This window comes from Saimiri boliviensis, chromosome 10, assembly GCF_048565385.1.
Source record: "Saimiri boliviensis isolate mSaiBol1 chromosome 10, mSaiBol1.pri, whole genome shotgun sequence".
Taxonomy (NCBI): domain Eukaryota; kingdom Metazoa; phylum Chordata; class Mammalia; order Primates; family Cebidae; genus Saimiri; species Saimiri boliviensis.
In genome coordinates, this window is record NC_133458.1 from 121,819,434 (window position 1) to 121,839,272 (window position 19,839).

General features: G+C 39.4%; 1 protein-coding gene across 11 annotated transcripts in view; it reads right to left on the reverse strand.

Moving 5' to 3' along the window:
* BBS9 (Bardet-Biedl syndrome 9) overlaps positions 1-19,839 on the reverse strand; it is a 492,396-nt gene continuing 472,557 nt past the window's right edge. For all 11 annotated transcript variants that reach the window (XM_074379845.1, XM_074379844.1, XM_074379850.1 and 8 more), the window contains one exon: positions 1-19,839. This exon is cut by the window's right edge. The gene's annotated coding sequence lies outside the window, so the exon portion shown is untranslated.

The following is a 19,839-nucleotide window of genomic DNA, read 5'->3' on the forward strand; positions in this document are numbered from 1 at the left end:
TTTCATTAATTTTCAACACTATTTTCAATGTCCAAACTTGTCCTGAAATCCAAGTGCTGCTCCCTTACTAGAAACGAACACAAATTTAAAAGGGACATAGCACATCTGATTCAAAAGGATTCCTCTAGATCAGCTGCCAGTTTCAACATTGGTGTCCCATCTAGAATTGAACTTCAAAATGTGAAACCATTCACAGCTTTAAGTCACGAAGACAGCAGTGAAGGAAAAGAGTACATTCTCTTGACAAAGAATGCCAGAAAAGGCAACTTTGAAGGGAAAGCTCTATAAAAAGAGACATGTGGCTAAGACATGTACCGTATGATGTTACCGATGCACTCTGTCTCTTGCCCTCCGTGCCACGAGATACCCCCTTGACAATCTTCTGGTCTCTAAGTGTGGGCCTCCAAGCAAACATCTGGGGGCTGTTTGCATCCTTCTCCCCTTGCAAACTCCCTTCATCATCCCAAGTGGCATCAGCATCTTGAACAGTCATTCTCTCTGAAGATAACCTTTGCTCAGAGCGTCAAAGAGCACCAGGCACACACAGGACTCTCAAGAAACAGTTGTGTGAGTTAATGAGCCAGCACCCCCACATCTCCAGGAGCCCTCTTCCACCTGACCTTACAAATGCTGGGACTGAGAGCACGATACTCCCAAAGACAGCACTTTGGTGTGCTAAGTACTTTAAAGTTAGCACATCAGAAAAGGACATCAGAAAAGCCTCACAGGCAAGGAACCTCTGACCTTTTCTATTCTCCTGTCTCCCATCCCTCTTCCTCCTCTGAAGTGAATCATAGAAACCAGAATTCCTCCTCCCTAAGGTGGAGTCATAAAAACTAGAACCCTCTTCCCAAAAGTAAGCCAGAAAGCCTATAAACTGATCTAGAGGAATCACTCTCTTCCCTCTCCCTTCCCCCTGAAAACCCTCATTCCAGAAGGGTCCTGCCCCATCTCCAGGGGGAAGGAAAGGCCTTGCTGGGGTTCCCCACTTGGTCTGCTGCCATAAGGTCACAGCTTTTGTCCCATCACAGTTCTACATGGCTGTCCATACTTCATTAGGTCTAAGCATAAAAATAGTTTTCCCTGGGGTTTTGAGTCTTCATCTTTAAAAGCTCTCACATCATATAAAACTTTGATTCAATATATTTGTTATGCTTTCTCTTGTTAATCTGTCTTTTGTTATAGTAGTGTTGGCCATGACCCTTATGATGGGTGGGGAAAGTAATCACACCTATCCATCCCAACACAACTCAACAGGAGAAAGTTCATTTCCCCAGAGCCTCTGGGACTTTCTGCTTAAACCATCTAGATAACTTCTTGGCCTGGCTTTCAAACTGGGTACTTCCCCACATAGGAGTGCTCTAAGGAAACTTTTCTACAGTTGTTCAGATAAAATAAAAAACAACAAAGAAGAAGAAATCAGAAAGAAAATAAATCACAAACTCTCATTTCTTTCTCCCACCAAATATGTTCAAATAAAACTAAAAACTCCAACAACCTCTGGGGGACTTTTTATTTCCCTTTTCCCCCACATTCCTTAAAATTTGGGTATCAGCACTCTAGGAAGGCATAAATTCCAAATTCCAGCATTTCAGACTATAGTGGTTTTTATTAGAGAAACTTGAGATTTTAGAAGGGTTAAAACAACACTGAAAGCCAGCCTCTGGGGATAAGAAGATCCCTCTGCTTTGGGTGTATCAATAATTAACTTCACAAAATTTTGAGAAAATAGTGGTCATTGGCATCTATTTGCCAAATAAAGCATGGACCAGCTCACTGAAAGGAATTCACAAACCAGTTCAATTGCAAAAGCATAGACTGAGCAAAGTACCAGAAATTCTACTAGGTAATGGGGAATCAGAAATGACTGAGACGTGAGGCTACCCAGCAGAGGGGAAAGGGCAGAGCATGTAGCAGGCAGGGAGGGTAGTGTCTACTCCAGAAGCTCCCTCAGTGCCAAGGTGAGAGCCAGCAGGTCTGCCCTGGGACCCGGCAGGGCACACTGATCTCCTGGCAGAGCCCAAGCAGAGTGCCTGAGTCAGGGAGTGAATGCAAGATCGAAGGGGCACTGCATTGACAAAGAGGGAAAAATAGACCAATAAAACATAGGGGCAAGGCTGGAGCTTCAGTACAGCAGGGGCCAAGGTAGGACCAGAATCCATCCATACAGCCAGGCACCATCTTGATGTAGATAGGACTAGCTCATGAGAGCAACTGCTGTGTCCACTCCACCACAGCCAGCCACTATCTAAAGACAATCAGGGGACAGGGAATCGAAATCAGAGGGGCTTAACAATAATAATCAAAGACAGGTTTATCTAGAGAGACTCTAAATTACTACTGGGGCTAAGATTGAAGGTGGATTATGTACTTAGTTATCTTTTTCTCTCCTACTACTTAGAAGGGTGGAGGCTCCTGCAGAGTATGAGACAGTTATAGAGGAAAAAACCTTTACTTTTCTCTTGCACATCTTAATTGCAGTGGTCAATCCCACTGACAAAAAAAAAAAAGAATGACTGTAAGGATATGCCAGGCTTGGAGAATGAACAAAGCAAAGGTATGGAGTGGGGAATATGAGCACCACATTTAGGAATTAATAAGATTTTCAACTTCACTGTAGAAGAGAGTTTAAGAACAAGACCCTCAACGGTCAGGGCAATATGGAGGTTCACAGTTCCCTGAATATGGAGTCTAAACCTTATTATTTGACTTTAAACTCAAGTTTGATTTGCAAAATAGCAGCATTTTTTTTTCTGAGTTAAAAATAAATCTGAATTTCAAATTAATGTCATGATTCACCTTCGATGCTCTAGTCTGCAGATCTTTTCTTTTATGGAGAAATGCACTAACAATTTGACTACCGATGGCGAGAGGAGAGATCTTTGGGGTAAAATAAATCTCATGGACAAGAGGAGCTGCATTCATTATATGCATGTTCACGTAAAAAGTGACCAAAATGAACAAAATAATAAAAAGAGACATATAGTAAAACTGTACCACACCAAGGGATCGCATGGTTTTACTTTCCACTGGACTGTAAACTGTCTGAAAGAAACAACAACAAAAAAAAGGATGTCTGGGTTGAATTTCAGTACATCACATGAGGAATTAATTACCTCCAATTTCAAAACTAGCCTTTCTGGGGTTTGCTTTTAGTTTGAGATATTTATGACTTTGAGTCTTTTCTACGTCAAATTAGTAGGGTTTTCTCCTTTTATTATCTATGGTACTAAAATAGCCATATCCTTCCCCCTCATACAGCACTGAGGTCCTCATGACCTCATTGGGAAAGGTGGCTGTTGTCAGGAGCCTTCACTACCCATCCATCCCCAGCAAGGGTCAGTAAGGGGGCACCTCCTCACCACCTGTACTTGTTCAGCAAAGGAGGGTGGGAGTAGATGCCAGCTCCCGTCAGCACTATGTCATCTGTCAGGCAAGGCGACTCTGCAGCAAGCACTTTGCAACGGAGTCACACAGTGATGTCCAGGGCTACTCCTTCCATGTTGATCTACATGTATGTCCTTCAAAAGGAAATAGACTTTATCCTCTGGGACCACAGGCAACTGCAGTGCACAGGCTATCTCACCAAAAATTTCACTAATTTAAATTGGAATTCTGTCTGGCAGTTGGGAATGACTTTTGTTTGAAATTCAATGGGACAGTGTTCCTGCCTCCCAATTTACAGGGGCTTTTGAGTTACTGAAAGGTTGCACACATGAGGAATCGTCTGCAGTTCCTTAACCGTACTGAGCTGTTTCATGCCTTTTTCCTCTCTGAAATACCCTCATCCACTTAACCTTCACTGAACTCCTACACACTCATTAAGACCCAGCTCAACCACCACTGCTGAGGTTTCTCTGACCTCCTACAAGAAGGGGGCAATTTCCTCCTGCTCTGAAGAAGCACACACCCCTCCCATTTATGGCATATATCACTGTTCACTGCACTCATGTGTCAGGAAGTTGGTCAGTGCCCACACTTCTATCAGGGACCCTAAGAGCCTTGAGGATAAAAAGTTGATTATTTGCTTGGTAAACAGTAGGTGTTCAATCAAGGCTAACTGAATGTGGCAGATCCTAACAGAAGGACAAAATGACAATGGGGCAAGCTATACAAGCAGACAATCAAGTTGTCCCAATGGCTGTGCTGTGCAGTGGACTTTAAGTACCAGAATGGGATGGTAAATGAGGTGGTGGAATGCTCACGTGAAATTCAAGTCAATGATTAACTGATAGGTACTGATGAATGAAAGCATATTAATTGAACAAAATATTTGAGTTGGTAGGTTAAATAGAGTCCCTCAAAATTAACTTGTTAACTAATTGTAGCTGCCACATTAACCTACAGGAGACACAGTCTCTGTGCACATATGAAGGAGGCAGAAAGATTCAGAGTCTGGTTGACTGAGGGTGATTCTGAGCGAAGCATCAATCCTCAGAGTACCAGCCAGGCTTCAAGGCATGAGAATCATCAGCAGCAAATCAGTCTCTGGGGGTGGCCTAGATATCTATATATTAAACACATTCCATGGTGATGCCTATGCATAACAATCTCAAAACCTATGCATAAGAGAGTCATTTCCCACTATAGATTTTGACCTTGAACTTGCTTCAAAAGTAAATTTCAATGGAGAAAGTGTGATCTTTTCAATAAATGATGCTGGAGAAATTGCAAATCTACATAGAAATTAAGGTAAATATTGACCCCCATCACAAACCATGTGCATAAATTCAATTCCAAAGGGTTTGTAGATATAAAACACAAAACAATAGCACTTATGGAAGAAAACAGAATAGCTCCACAATTTGGAGTAGGAAAAGATTTCTTAATAGGTCACAAAAGCAGTAAATAATTTTTTCTTCAGGAAAAATACATGCATATTGGAATATATTAAAATTAAGAATTTGTGTTATCAAAAGACACCATTAAGAAAGTAAAATTCAAGCCACAGGAAGAATAAGAGTTATCTATGATACAGACAGCATACCAGACAAAGGACTTATCACAAGAATAAATTTTAAAACTCTCATAAACCAATAAATAAAAGGCAACTTTATAGTAAAATAGACAACTGACTTGAATGGGCACTTCACAAAAGGAAATATATGAATGGCCAATAAACATATGTAAAAACGTCCAGCATCATTAGTTATCAAAAAAGTGAAAATTAAAACCACAGTGAGATGGAAAAGGACATGCTCTCCCCAAATTATGGCACGTCGGCATTTGAGAAATCAGCAGAAGCAGGAAGGTCTCTCTGACTTTCCCCAGCCCTTCTCCCCTGAAGGAGGCCACAAAACAATCATCCAACCATCCTCTAAAGTAAGTTTGAAGAGCCTCATTCCATCAGTCTTCCTGATAAGAAATTAAGGCACAGAAGAATCTGAACAGGTCTCACTATGTTCTCCCCACTTTGTTGATAGTAGATCATACACCCTTTGTTCACCAATCATACTTCTGCATAACTGTCCATAAAAATACACAGCTTTCTTTACTTCTTTGGGACTTCATTTCTGGATGCTTCAGTGTTACGTAAAACTTAAATTTGCTATGCTTTTCTCTTGTTATTCTGTTTTTATTACAGGCATCTTAGCCATGAATCTTTACATATGTGAGGAAGAGATATTACTGCTTCTTCCCTACACATCCAACAGGATGGCTAAAACTTAAAAGACTAGCAATGCCAATATGAGTAGTAGAAAATGAAAAAAAATCTCTTCCTCTACCCATCTTAGGTTCTTCAGTGGGGTAGTGTAAATTAGACTGGCTAAAGACAGATTAACAACAGAAAAGCAAACAGAAGTTTATTCGCCTGTGCATGGGGCTTATACATGGGAGTGCCCAGTGATGAGTGCTAAGGTTGGTTAGAACTTGGGTTTATATACCATCTTAGGCCAAAACAAAGGAAAAGAGGTTTGAGCTTCTTGGTGGGGGAGACAAGTTACAGGAAGGTGACTGGGCAAAGTATGGTAAACAAGGGTTGTTTAATAAAGTGTGTTAAGTGGATTTAAGTTGGCGCTTTCTCCATTGATAAGAGTTGTTAAGAGTCCTCCTCTTCTTGGTATGGGAGAGGAAGACATTTCTACAAATGGAAATTTTTTTATAAAATAAATTTGCGTTACAATAGGAAAACTTGTGCTCTGTTTTAAGAGCTTATTCTGCATCTACTCGTTCTCAATGGCCTTTAGCTCAAAATAATCTATATGCCAAAGAGGCAAATGGGGGCAAGTGAATAATCTGGTGACCCTCAGCAAGGTTCTGGAGCAACGAGAGCACTTATACACCACTGATGGGAACAAAAATTGGTACAACCATTTCTGAAAAGTGTTTGGCAATATCTCCCAACATCAAGCATATGCGTATGTACTTTATGGTCCAGGAATTCCACTCGTATGTACCTATCCAAAATAAATACATACATATGTTCACCAAAAGACACATACAAGAATATTATTAATAGTGGCACTATATGTAAGCCAAAATTGGAAACAATTAAAATATCTTTCAGTAGGAGAATGGATAAATAATATACTTGTACAATAAAATATCATAAAACAAAAAGAACTGGAGAATTGCTGCATGGATAAATGTCACTCACACTGTGCTAAGAACAAAAAGCCAGGTCCTCAAGAGTATATACAGTGTGATTTGATCTATACGAAGCTCAAAATCAAGTGAAAGTAATCTATGGTGATAGAAGTCAGAACAGTGATGACCTTAGGGGGTGTAGGGAATGAGAAGCGGTATGAGGGATACTGCAGTATTCTATTTCTGGCTGTGGGTGCTGGTTACACGGGTGTATTCAATAAGTTGAAATTAATCAAGCTGAATACTTACAATGTGTGTACTTTTTTGTGTATATGTTTACTTCAATAAGAAAGGAAATGTGAAAAATAAACTCCTGAAACCAGCCATCATCTGAATAGACACTTTGGCATTAGCATTCCACAGCCTAGTACACTCTTCTATCCAACAGCATTGCTAAGCTGGACTTCACCCATAAAGCCACTCTTCTGTATGATTATAATGGATTTCTGCATTTATATGGCGGCGCCTTTCCTCTATAGAGATCAAAGGGCTTCTGCATAATAAAAGATAGCATATCATATGCAGCATATCAAATGCAGTTAGCTCTGAGGGAATAAAAGGGGAAAACTGAACTCAGGGACATATAATCGAGGAAACTCACAGAAAATAAGTAAAATAAGTCATAAAAACTGTATGTAAAAACAATCATAAACACCAGCTATCAGAAATTCACTTGTGTGAAATAAAAGGCTCACTTCTCTTGAGGTTGCTTTCTTACCCTTGACAGGGGGCGGACGGAGAGCAGCTGAGGCATTCAATTTAGGACTTAGACTCCTAGGCACCACATGGCAAGATTTCTCTGGAGTCAGCTTGGCACCTTACCGCAGTAAAACAGAACAACTAAATAAACTCTCTGTGCTGCTGTTCAAAGAGCTTTCATATGTGCTTTAAGACATAAACTCACTAGCTTTGACAACTAATTAAATGGGCCTTTTTCATATTTATGAAATAAATATCCTACTGCTATATTTTTCTGAGGCACATAGAATTATATCTACATCACTTTTCATGTTTTACATCGATATTCACCAAATGTGTTTTTTCTCAAGCTTTAATTCTTGAAATTGCCTAGGGAAAGTGCGTACAATGAGGAATTTTTCACTGACCTAAGGTCAGTTTCGAAAACTGTGCGGTGTGACATTCTGGCTCGGCAAGTGACCCCAGGAGATGTTTCCATTGGCCTAACAAATGATATCCTTAGCTTTGTGGATTGTGAAACAGTGGCTCAGACATCTCCCTGTAATCTCTACACATGTGGAAGGAGAAAAAGGAAAATAGGTTGCCTTGAATAATTTAAATAGTCCCTGTTCAGCAAATGGGTGACTTCAATAAAGGGAGTCAGATAAAGAAAAACAAGGTTTTAATTTCACATATATTTCCCTTGTGAGGTATGACAATGGTCAACCATGATGGCGAGGAGGAGGAGGATGAAATGGGCAGTGAACATTTGATAAGCCCTTTAAATAGATAACGTCATTAAATTCTCACAACAATCCTTTTAAGTTAGTAGTTTATTATCTCCGTTTTACAGATACAACAGTGGGGATTTTTTTTAAAAAAGGCTAACTAACTTGCCTGAGATCACACTACATAAGTGATAAAGCCAAGGTGTAATCCCAGACCACGTGACTTCAGAAGTTTTGCTCTTTAGCCTGGAAGCGGATGGAATCAGGTGGAAGGGACACTTGGGCATTCCATGGTAAGGCTTTACGTTGGAAGACGGCCTTTCCATCTCTAAGGGATCTTCTTTTTCAGGGACAGCTCTGGCAAGGAGCTACTCTTGTAATTTGTGATAAGCTTTGGAGTTTGTCCTTTTTGAAGATTTCCAACTTGTCCTCGTGTTCAGGCTTTTGGCCTAGCAGCATTTACAAAGGGTTCGCAGGAAGGTAAGTTGATGTTCCTTGATAACCCTATGGAACAATCCAGATTTCCTCTACAGGCAGTAGCAATGATTCATTCATAACAAGAGTGTTGCTAACTCATTCAATAGGAGACTAGTCTTCGGGGGAAAAAACAACAGCTAGGAGATTTTCATCTGAACAGGAGGTCACTTTAAAATTCAATTTAGTGACACCCTTGTGGGTTTTCCCTGGCACCTAGAATATATAGACTAATAATTGGGAACAGCTGCATGTCTTGACTGGAACCACTCTATTTAAATAGCTCCAAGATTACACCCTTGGCCTCTGCTTCTTTATATACTTTGGAAATAAACTACTGTGGATGCCCAAATATATTCAGACAATGGAAGAAATGATTTATGGAGACTGACCACATCCAGCGCTGCAAGCCCCATTCATTTCTCTGGTTCAATCATCACCACCCATGTGATGGAGAACAAACTGACAAGGTCACACGGTTACTTATCCCCAGGAGTCACCCTGAAAAAAAGTTACCCTCAGATTGAAGCTCTTTTTCATGACCTTCACTCTAAGACACAATTGTTACATTTTGACTTCAGCAAACACCTTAGTTATCAACTTTATTCAATCCGACAATCCCAGAACATTTTATTTCTGGTGGGCCCCAAATGAAGTCCTAAACAGTTAATGAAATTCCTTTAGGATATGGGATTTATATGTTTTAACTGGACATTTTAAAAGATGTTTCAGTTTTTTTCACATTTGGGCAATGTTATCCAGTTTTATTTTTCTTCTGAATCATTGATTCCACAAAGATTTATTATATGCTTATCCTGAGCCAAGTGCTCATCCCTCAAAATGGTCTGAGCTAAATCTCTTTATGCCAAACACACTTGTAATCATCCTTTTCCAGTGTAAATATCCCGCAATAGAAAAGTGAAAAACTACAGCATGGCATCTCCACTTGGAAAAAATATTATGGGCCCACCGACAAATATGATAGCATCTATAGGATTATAAAGGAAATTGGGAAAATTAAAATGATATTAAGTTTAAAAGGAACAAATTGAATAGACCCGTAATGACAATGATGTAAAATTCTAACAGAAAAAAAGGTGGAAAGGAAATAAAACTCAAAAGGAAATAGTCTATATTCTGAATCTCTTCATAAATATTCCAGAAAACCACGTAGACCAACAAAATGTACAAGTAAAACCACCAGTAACCCAAGCCTATAGCATAACTATGAGGCAGAGAATACTCCAAACTTCAAATTATGTCCAAATAGGTTAATAAATGACTAAATTCAGAAGAACAAGTGCAGAAAAGAAGAGAGGAAAGCAGGGGAGTAAGTATGGAAAACACCCCCCAGAATGTCTCATCTCGAACGGGAAAACACTGAACACAGGTGTGAGACGTGGTGGATTGCGGCAATGGCCACCGAGAATTACAAGCAAGGAGATTGAAAGTCTGCAGGAAGAGACGTAGGAATCTCTGGAAGCCATAGGAAAAGGATTAACTGGAAAGGGCGGCCTTCAGAGATTTAATGTTGAAGAAAAACAAAAAAGAAATAGAAATTAAAGTACTGTAAAAACAAGAGAATTACAAAATCAGAAGGCAAACTGCCACTCCCCAAAAAGGGGACAATTTTTATTGAAATTGCACTTCACAAACAAACAGAAGAATATCTTGAATTCAGAAACCTCATGTACCACCTGGTCCTCACTTCCTCACCTCTATCTATATGTGACAGCCATTGCTGGCTGGTCCAGGAAAGAAAACATCTCAAAACAAAGGGTAAACAGCACCGTAGCGATACAAGTGACTGGAAGATGAAAGCGGATCATAAAAAACCTTTTAGCTGATGAATTTCATTCCTCCGCAAACAATAACAAAGCATGAGAAAAGTGAACACCCCAGTCTTAATTAAATAACAAGTACTTGGAGATATGGGAGAAAAAACACCCCAACTCAGGAAATGTAACCTACGGCATCACTAGGGGTATTTTGGCCAAAATATTTAATTTGAATAGAATCATTCAGAGACAGCCAGACAAATTCAAATTGAAGACTATTTTACACAAACAGCCTAGACATGAAAAATGCTATTATTAAAAAAGAGAGCAGAAAGACTATTCCAGATTAAAGGAGACTAATGAAGTAAAGCAATTAAATGAAGTAAATGACTGATTATATCACATGTAGTTTTTAAAAAATGAAGCTATTAAATTATAGTAAATGACTGATCATATCACATGTAGTTTTTAAAAAACTATAAAATTATTGAAATTATTGGGGAAATATGACTATGATTATAACTGCATTGCTTTATCAATAACTTTATGAGGGGGAAAACATGATGTTTACAACTTTAGAATGGTTCAGAGAAATAAGAATATATGGCAAAATGTTAGCAATAAGTCAATCTAGGTAAAGACAATGTGAGTGTCCATTGTACTGTTATTTCAGTTTTCCTACTTTGAAATTTTTCAAAATTAAAAAAATTTTTTTGAAAAAAATAGTGAAAATTATTTAAAGATATTAGAAAAGGAGGCAGGGGCCAATTACCTGGGGGAGGAAACAGAGTCATGACTAGAAAGGACACCAGGGACTTCTGGGACTGCTGATGTCTCCACTGCTCTGGATGCTGGTCACCCAAGGCTGTTGAAACTCAGAGAACCGTAAACATACAACTGAATTGAGTCAGGCTTGCACTAAAACTATATTTATGGCGGGGCACAGTGGCTCACACCTGTAACCCCAGCACTTTGGGAAGCCAAGGTGGGTGGATCACAAGGTCAGGAGTTTGAAACCAGCCTGACCAACATGGAGAAACCCTGCCTCTACTAAAAATACAAAATTAGCCAGGTGTAGTGGTGCATGCCTGTAATCCCAGCTACTCAGGAAGCTGAGGCAGGAGAATCACCTGAACCCACGGGGTGGAGGTTGCAATGAGCCGAGATTGTGCCACTGCACTCCAGCCTGGGCAGCAACAGCGAAACTTCGACTCAAAACAAAAACAAAAGCAAAACAAACAAAAAACCCAAATTTAGTTTTTAAGGCAAGAGTCATGAGATTTTGTTATTTTATTTCGTTTTCTGTACGTTTTTCATAATATCTGTTAAATAACTCATTTATAATTCAAATGCTATAAAATAAATGTCTTAAAGTTTAAATTTTTCTTTTCATCTTCAGAGTTGCAAGGGAGTGTGATGGTCTAAGGTATAACAGGGTGCCTTGGTTCCATTTCCTGTCGTTCGGAAAAGGCTTGATCTGGGCACCTCTTGAATGGAAACATCACTGCTTTTCTGTGTATACCATGTGACAGCAAGAGAGGTTTGTATTCTAAATATTTCCCTTTGGAGATAAGTGACCATATTTCATGGTGATTAAACAATGGCTTGTTTAAAAAAATGTTTAGAATATTTATCCCAAGTGATTATTGCATTTGAGTCTATGCTTTTCTTCAAGCTCTCTTACGTTTTCAGATTGGTGTGGAGATGCCATACCCAGGAATCTAGGAACAAAGTAACAACTAGGTTAGCAGCAGCATCAAGACCTGCTGTGTTCCCTTCCTAGCTCGGGCAAAGCTATTTGCAATACATAGCATAATAAAATCCAAGTAATAAACCTGTCCTCCTTCTGTTCACTCATTTTAGAACTAATCTCATCATATTACCCTGCAGATTTTATTCATTATCTGCATTTTTAAGTATCTGCAGGGTAAAGATGAAAAAGTAAATAAAAATAGTGTATCTCTGTAAGCAGGTACATCTGTGTAGAGAAGAACGCAAGTGTTCTTAAGGGAAGAAATGTCAGCTTTTTAGAAAAGATTCTAACCCACACTCTGACTTAAACTTTTTGATAAGAGTAAAAAAGATAGTCCAAGTACTTCTAAAACAGATTTAAGAGCCAAAACTGGGCAGCGTCCTTGTAGCGTTGAAATGAGAGATGAATGACACTTCGCTAGGTCATTCTCAATATCCTCTAGAAAGTTCCCTGGATGTTCTTCTTACTTCTCTGACTACATTTTTGGCAAAATTATAAGCTTAACTATTTTTCAAACCTTCATTGAATTAAAAGCTTTTGAATTATTTCAGGAATGAAACAAACGATTAAGAGAATAATTCATCTCTTAATGGATGTAATGTAAAACCTTGGCAGTCTCTTTTCATATTAGCATGCCTCTGTTCGGAGCTCAGTGGGTCTGGGGTGGAGCAAAGGGACGACACCTACTCAAAAGAGAAAGAAAGTCTTTTTTTTCTTTTCAGGTCAGAGTTTAGCTCTTGCCGCCCAGTCTGGAGTGCAATGGTACAATCTCAGCTCACTGCGACCTCCACCTCCCAGGTTCTTTTCTAGTGGAGGCCACATCAACACAGACCTTGTTCAACCAAGTGTAGAAGGGCTTCATTCAAAGGCAGCACTGACCCTGGCACAGTCTCAGTCTACGCCTCCACAAGTCGCTTGTTGCCTGTAGATTTCTAATTCTCCAGACCCTGGAGAAAACTTAAAGTAGAATAGTGCTGAGAACATGGGAGAGTAAGCTTCCAAAATCCACCTGATGAAGATGCTAGCTGGAGCAATTACTGTCGGTCTTCAGCTCTGCCCATCCCAGAGATGCAGCACATTCACAGGCAAAGCCTTCACGTCTGGGGACATACTCATCTCCTAGGGAAAGAAGTAAATTAGACACCAGCCTCCTTGTTCCAGCAAAACATCGTTTTCCTTAAAGGAACACAATGTGGTCTTCCCATAGAAATGGACAGAAATACTCAGCTAGGCACAGGGAGGGAAAGGAAACACTCTTGAAAAATCACATGGTCCATTCCTTACCTTTGGTTAAGATTAAACCAAAGTCATCTTTCAATGAGCATTTACAGCCTGAATTTTAAAATGTCCATAGAAAGAAATGGATATCTCCTTGTCCACAAATTTCTAAAAATGAAAAAAAAGTATTTTCTTTTTTCTACGTAAACTTTTTGTCAGTTCTTGATAGCAATGAATAAAATTTCCTATAATATTCTACAGACACACTCAACCTTCATCCACTGGAGCCTGTTATTTAGTCCCAACTCAGATGAGCTTTCTTCACATTAGGCAATCTTCATCCCTTATTGATTCCTCATGTGCCTTGCATTGCATGTAAAGATGTATTCCTAAATGCATCAAGCAGACCTCTCCTGGTCTGCATGCCATATAAAATTAACTCAAAGTATCCTGTCACCTATTTAGGAGTCAGCATGGTGGTCACCCTTGCGGGGTGGTGACTGGAAGGGGTCATGCAAGTGTTACTATTGTTCTGTTTCTTGACCCAGGTACTGATTCCATGAGAGTGTTCTCTTTGGGACAATTCATTCATCTCTGTCATTTTAACTTCCTACACTCCTCCATATGTGTGTTACTATAGTTAATGAACTGTTAGGAAAATGTTTGCAAGAAAACAACAAAACAAATCATGTCATCTTCTGACTTCACCACAGGTTCCTCACACGGTAGATGGAAACCTTACCCTCGCCTATCTCTCAGGATTGCTGTGAAAATAATTCTGATGATGTCAGGGAGGAGCTTTGTAAACTGTGAAGTTGGTGGTGCCATTATGGTGGATAACATCAATCCTGAGCTTCTCAAAGGGCTGTGTTTTGCAGGACTAGCCTTTACCAGTGTAATGTATTTACAGTTGATAGGAAGACAAAGCGGAAGGAAGGAATACATGATTTACACATTGTTAGACCACAGTTGGAACTTCTATTGCCCAACCCTTCTCTCACCCACAGTCCCAAGATAGATTATTTTGCAACTAATTACTTACAGATGTGAAATCATTTAGAGTGTTATGAAAATAGCAGAATGGATCCTGGAATGGGAGGCACTGAGTAAGGAGTAGACAACATCACACAATTATTGTTATTCCCAGCTTGAGGCCTTATTTTGTGGCTTTCAGTTCTGTCTCCCTCTGATATAATACTATGGAAGAAGTAAAAACCATATCTATCTCATTAAAAACAAATCTAGATTGTACTTTCTTTCTTAATTATTCACACCCTTAGTACCAGAAACTGAAAACATAACTTTAGCCCTTCCATTATTTTCAAACAGTTTTTAGCTTCAACCAATTAGAAAGAGGACAAATTCTTTAGGAAAAGCGAGACAGAAGGGGCATTATTTCAAAACAGAAGGAAACAGACAAAAAATAATGAAGCACTTCTGAAGCAATAAATGGAAAGAGGGAAACCCTAGTGGTAGGAACTAATGGCATGGGATTCTCTCTCTTTCTCTCTCCCCCTCCTCCTTCTCCCCCACCCCACCCCCTTACTCCCTTTGCAAAATATTTAGCTAGTGTTTGAAGCCATTAGAACAGAATGGCACCATTATTGCTTAAAGCAATTATTAAACAAGAAGAGACACTTCTGAATTCTGGGGGCAAAGGACAGAGCTTGAATCACACATTCCTCACAAGTGGGAAAGGAACAAAGATACAAGAAAAATGTTTGCTTGAGACACCATGGGAGTAGGCTCTTCCCACAGGAGTAGAATCCCTCAGACAACAAATAACCCATGTGGAAGCCTAATTTAGGGGACTCAGAACTCAGTAAGGGGAGGAATGTGTAGATCGTGAATCCCTTAGTTCTGAATTATTGCTTAATTCATGTCTTCAAGTAAATATTTAAAATCAGACACATCAGTACTATGAATTTCTCTTTGTTGGTTTAATACATTACAAACAACTTTGCTTATAAATTAATTACTGGCACCCCAAAACCAATAAGAAAAACAGTTTACCTACAATGGAAGAAGTAACCCCAGATGCAAGAAGACAAAAAGTAATGACTTCAAAGTTTAAAGGGAAAATTATGTTGTTCTAAGCAGCATTTTTATCAGGAAAATAAATTATTTTAAACTAATAATCTACTAATAGGGAAAATATTATTCACTGAAAGTTTATCAAAGAAGAACCTGTTCTGTTCTTGCTTCTAAGAATTATTAGAAGATATCTTCTAGGAAAACAAAAATCCAAACCACAGATCCAAAAGAGGAATTCATGGAATACAAATAAAAGGAAAAACAAAATTAGAAAATTCATAGGTAAACCTAAAACTGTATTGACAATATGACCAGCACTTCAATCATTATTATACCTAAGTAGAAGTGTAATATAAAAAAATACTTTCAGTATTATCATCAGTTTTTTCTTTCTGCTAAATCATTCCCATCTGCCATATAAACTAAAAGCTCTGCCATCAATTTTCCTAAAATTTAAGAAAATCTTGCTGCAAAATAATACAAATTGGTACAAATTGATTGTTTCTGAAGCAGAGTGACACATTCATGGTTCTCTTCTTTAGGGCATGTTGGAAATTTTGCACAATAAAAAAATTACACATTTTTTCCTGTTGAAAGAGCTACAGACTGAGAGAATGGAAGAGAACCTATGTCGATATTTAAGAGAGATACATTTAAGCCAGGCTCAGTGGTTCAGGTCTGTAATCCCAGCACTTCAGGAGCCTGAGGCAGGTAGGTGGATCACTTGAGCTCAGGAGTTCGAGACCAGCCCAGGCAACAGGACAAAAATCCATGAACTAAAAATACAAAATACAAACCCATGAATTAAAAATACAAAAATTAACTGGGCGTGGTGGCATATACCTGTAGTCCCAGCTATGTGGGGGGCTGAAGCAGGAAGATTGCTTGAACCCAGTAGTTCAAGACTGCAGTGAGTTAATATGGCACCTCTGCATTCCAACCCGGGCAACAGAGGGAGAGCCTGTCTCTAATTAAATAAACAAACAACAAAATTATCAAGCATGATTAAAAATGAAGAGATGCGTAATAATATACCAGAGTAATGTTTTCAAAAAAGAACTAGATTTAATATATTAGTATCATCAAAATATAACTCAAAATGAAAATACTAAACATGACAAAAGGAGATCACATTGACAGAAGGTGGAAACATTTTTGTGAATCTTTATTCACCTAAAGAGTAGCATATAAAGTAAAAATTTTAGAAGGATAAGGCAATATTAACAAATCCAACGTCATCATGGAAAATTTTAACATAATCTCTCACAACTCAACAGATCAGGTTGGGCATATGTAAGATTTCATAATATTTGCCAAAAAATGGTGATATAATGGCCCTTAAAGAAAAAAACTCCATAAATTTTGAAAGCAAAAATCACAGAGGGCTCATTTCCTGATCATGATAAAACTAGACAGTAACATTTAAAAAATAGACAGGAAAATCCCCTTCATTTAGAATGTATTTAATACTTCCTTTTAAATAACTTGCACACAGAAGGAAATGAAACCTGAAATCTCACAATACTTACTATGCAGCATAACAAAAATTGTGGAATGTTTGCCTGCTTGTGTGAAAATATCTCATGTATACCATAAATATATACACCTACTATGTACCCACACAAATTCAAAATAAAAAATTATTTTTAAAACATTATGGAATGCAGCCAAATTGGTACTCAAAGAGAAAAGTTTATCATTTTAACTACATGTATTAGGAATTTTTTTAAAAATGCCCAGGTGCAGTGGCTCATGCCTATAATTCCAGCACTATGAGAGGTAAAGGCAGGCGGATCATGACGTCAGGAGTTCGAGACCAGCCTGGCCAATATGGTGAAATGCTGTCTCTACTAAAAAATACAAAAAATTAGCCGGGTGTGGTGGTGTGCGCCTGTGGTGGTTTGCACCACTCAGCTACTCAGGAGGCTGAGGCAGCAGAATCATGTGAACCCAGGAGGTGGCGGCTGCAGTAAGTGGAAGTCGTGCCATTGTACTCCAGCACAGGAGACAGTGCGAGACTCCATACCCACCAGAAAAAAAAGAAAGAAAAGAAAAAAATATTGAATGCAACAGAATTCAGCTAAAAAAAGGTAGAAAAAGACAAAATAAACCTAAAGGAAAATAAAATAAGTAAATGTCATATTCCATTTTCTCTTTATCTCAGTTTGAGCACTTCTTCAAGTGTGTGTGTGTGTGTGTGTGTGCGTTTTCAGAGACAGTGTTTTTGTTTTGTTTTGTTTCGTTTTGTCTTTGTTTGCTTGGGCTATTTGCTGGTGCCTCAATCATTTTTCTAAAAAATTATTTCCAGAGTTTATAGATCATTTTTTAAAATCTTCAAGATGTTCTTATTCATTCTGTAGTATTTTTTCATCAGCCTAGATTGAAGTTTTAAAAACAATGTTTCTATCCTTTACAGAAAGAGTCACCTAAACTCAGTATTTGCCAACATCCCGCAATATACTGACTTCCTATAGCTCTGCTGATGTGAGTTTTGGTCAGACCTGTATGTAGGCTAATAAACATTCCTCCCTGCCCAGTTTCATGTAAATAGTGGGCACTCATAAGTATGGCTCCATTGTGATGAAGTGCAATTATTTACTCCCTCTGCTGTGAAGACTGAATTGGAGATGGGAAATATTTGATCCACATGGGGCCACCAGAATCAACTCTGCTCAGGGCAGATGCAACTGATAATCATGGCTGCCCATTAAACTCACATTCAGCCTCAGACACAATTTTCTGAACACAGTTTTCCCTGCAGTCTTCATTATCTATCACAAATTGTCATATAAGATGAAACCTACTTTTCTACCCTATGTTCTACCCAATGGACCATCTGCAAACTCCTGTCTGTGTACGCTCTGCTCAGAAACCTGCCCTTGGCAGGGACTCCCTCCATGCTGCCCCCCTTGGCTGGCTTCTGAAGCTGCCTTTTCTTCCCCAGTACCCTTTCCCTTTAGAAAATTATCCCTCTCCTCCAACCCAATACATATGTATAGCTCAGAGGTAGAAATTACTTTTTCGTGTTTTTAAAATTATTGTAATCTTCCCATCCTTTTGGATATCCTCAGTGACCCTCGATTGGGTCATAATCTGAAATTGGGACCCAACAACCAGCATTTCATTTAATTTCTGTCAGGTTTCCAGCACATTGACTTGAACTCTGTCTGGAATGATCTAAAATTAAATTACCATTGTCTTTGCCCTTTAAAAAAATAAAATGTCTGTATTATAGCCGTCCACTACCTATACTTTAAGCATGCTAGACTGAAAAAGTACGTACAGACCAATCGTCTTACAATGAATTTAATTTCCTACTTATTTCCTGAATATCATCCATTAAAATGAATAGTTCAAAGAAAAACACCTTACACTCTCGTGTATTTGGATCCCTAATAGTGACTGTAAGAAATCCATCTCAAGGAGGAAGACCTTGGAGTCAGTCAAAGCACAGAGCATTTTTCCAGAGAGAAGCAACAGAAAATGCAAACTGATTAAAGCAAAACAAGGGGGTTTTGTTGGAAGGGCACTGAGTAGCTCATAGACTGGAAGAGCCAAAGCTGCACGGACCAGGCTGGTTCCAGGCTCTTAGGGGAATGAACCCAGGGCCCAGGCCTGGCAGCCTCTCCATGGCACCCTCTTGGCTCAGCACAGTTCTGGGCTCCTCATTCTCCACACACCAGGAAAGATCCCTGTGTTCCTTGTATCACAGACCAAAGACAGAAGGACAGTCTCCATTAGCCCATTCCAGTCTTAATCATCCCAGGGAAGGTCTCTGATTGGCTTTACTTGGCTTTTGGGTCCCTCCATCAACTGGAGATGCTGGCTCAGACTGGGGTATTCTGAGGGTCCAGGTCTTGATTGATCCTCTGTCCAGCCCTGGGGTCTGTGGGCAGAGGGTGATGGAGGGAGTAATGGCAGAGGGGTGTCAAACACCTACAGCTATCACATTCATGCCACATCCCTCACACATATCAAAGTATCTAATCCTGAGCACAGAATTGAACTGGGGGAAAAGGAAGGACACTGGGTACCAATGACTTTGAAGACAGCCACCACAAGTGGGGGAGGCCAAGGACGCCAAAGAAGAATTTCAGCTGCCTGTGACAGGCACCCACACCTCTGAACAGGGATGTGTGTGAAGTCCATTGCCCATCTCTAACCCCACACTCAGGACTAAGGCTGTGGTTGGAGAACCTCTTACTGATGCCATCATTTAGCCCACTGTGGGCCTTACTTATCCTTCTTCAGCCTGATGGCTTTCAAGTTTTCACCAGGTCTTACTCCAGCTTTTATTCACACCCTGCCCAGTCCACACACACCCAACATGCTTACATATCCTCAGCTTGGGGGCTCTCCAGCAGGGCTTTGTAGTTGTTTTCTTAGCTGTTTCCTACAAATGTGCACTGAATCTGTTTTACTTGACACAGTCTGGGCCTGGACAGAAACTCACACCTGGGCACAGCACTGACGGTAGCGGCATCAGACAGGTTGTCCATGGAAAGGTCTAGAAATGCTCTTGTGTGATTCCTACTATGTGCTGGGAAGGATGCAAAGTATTTTACACTTTTATTCAATGTAAACCTCA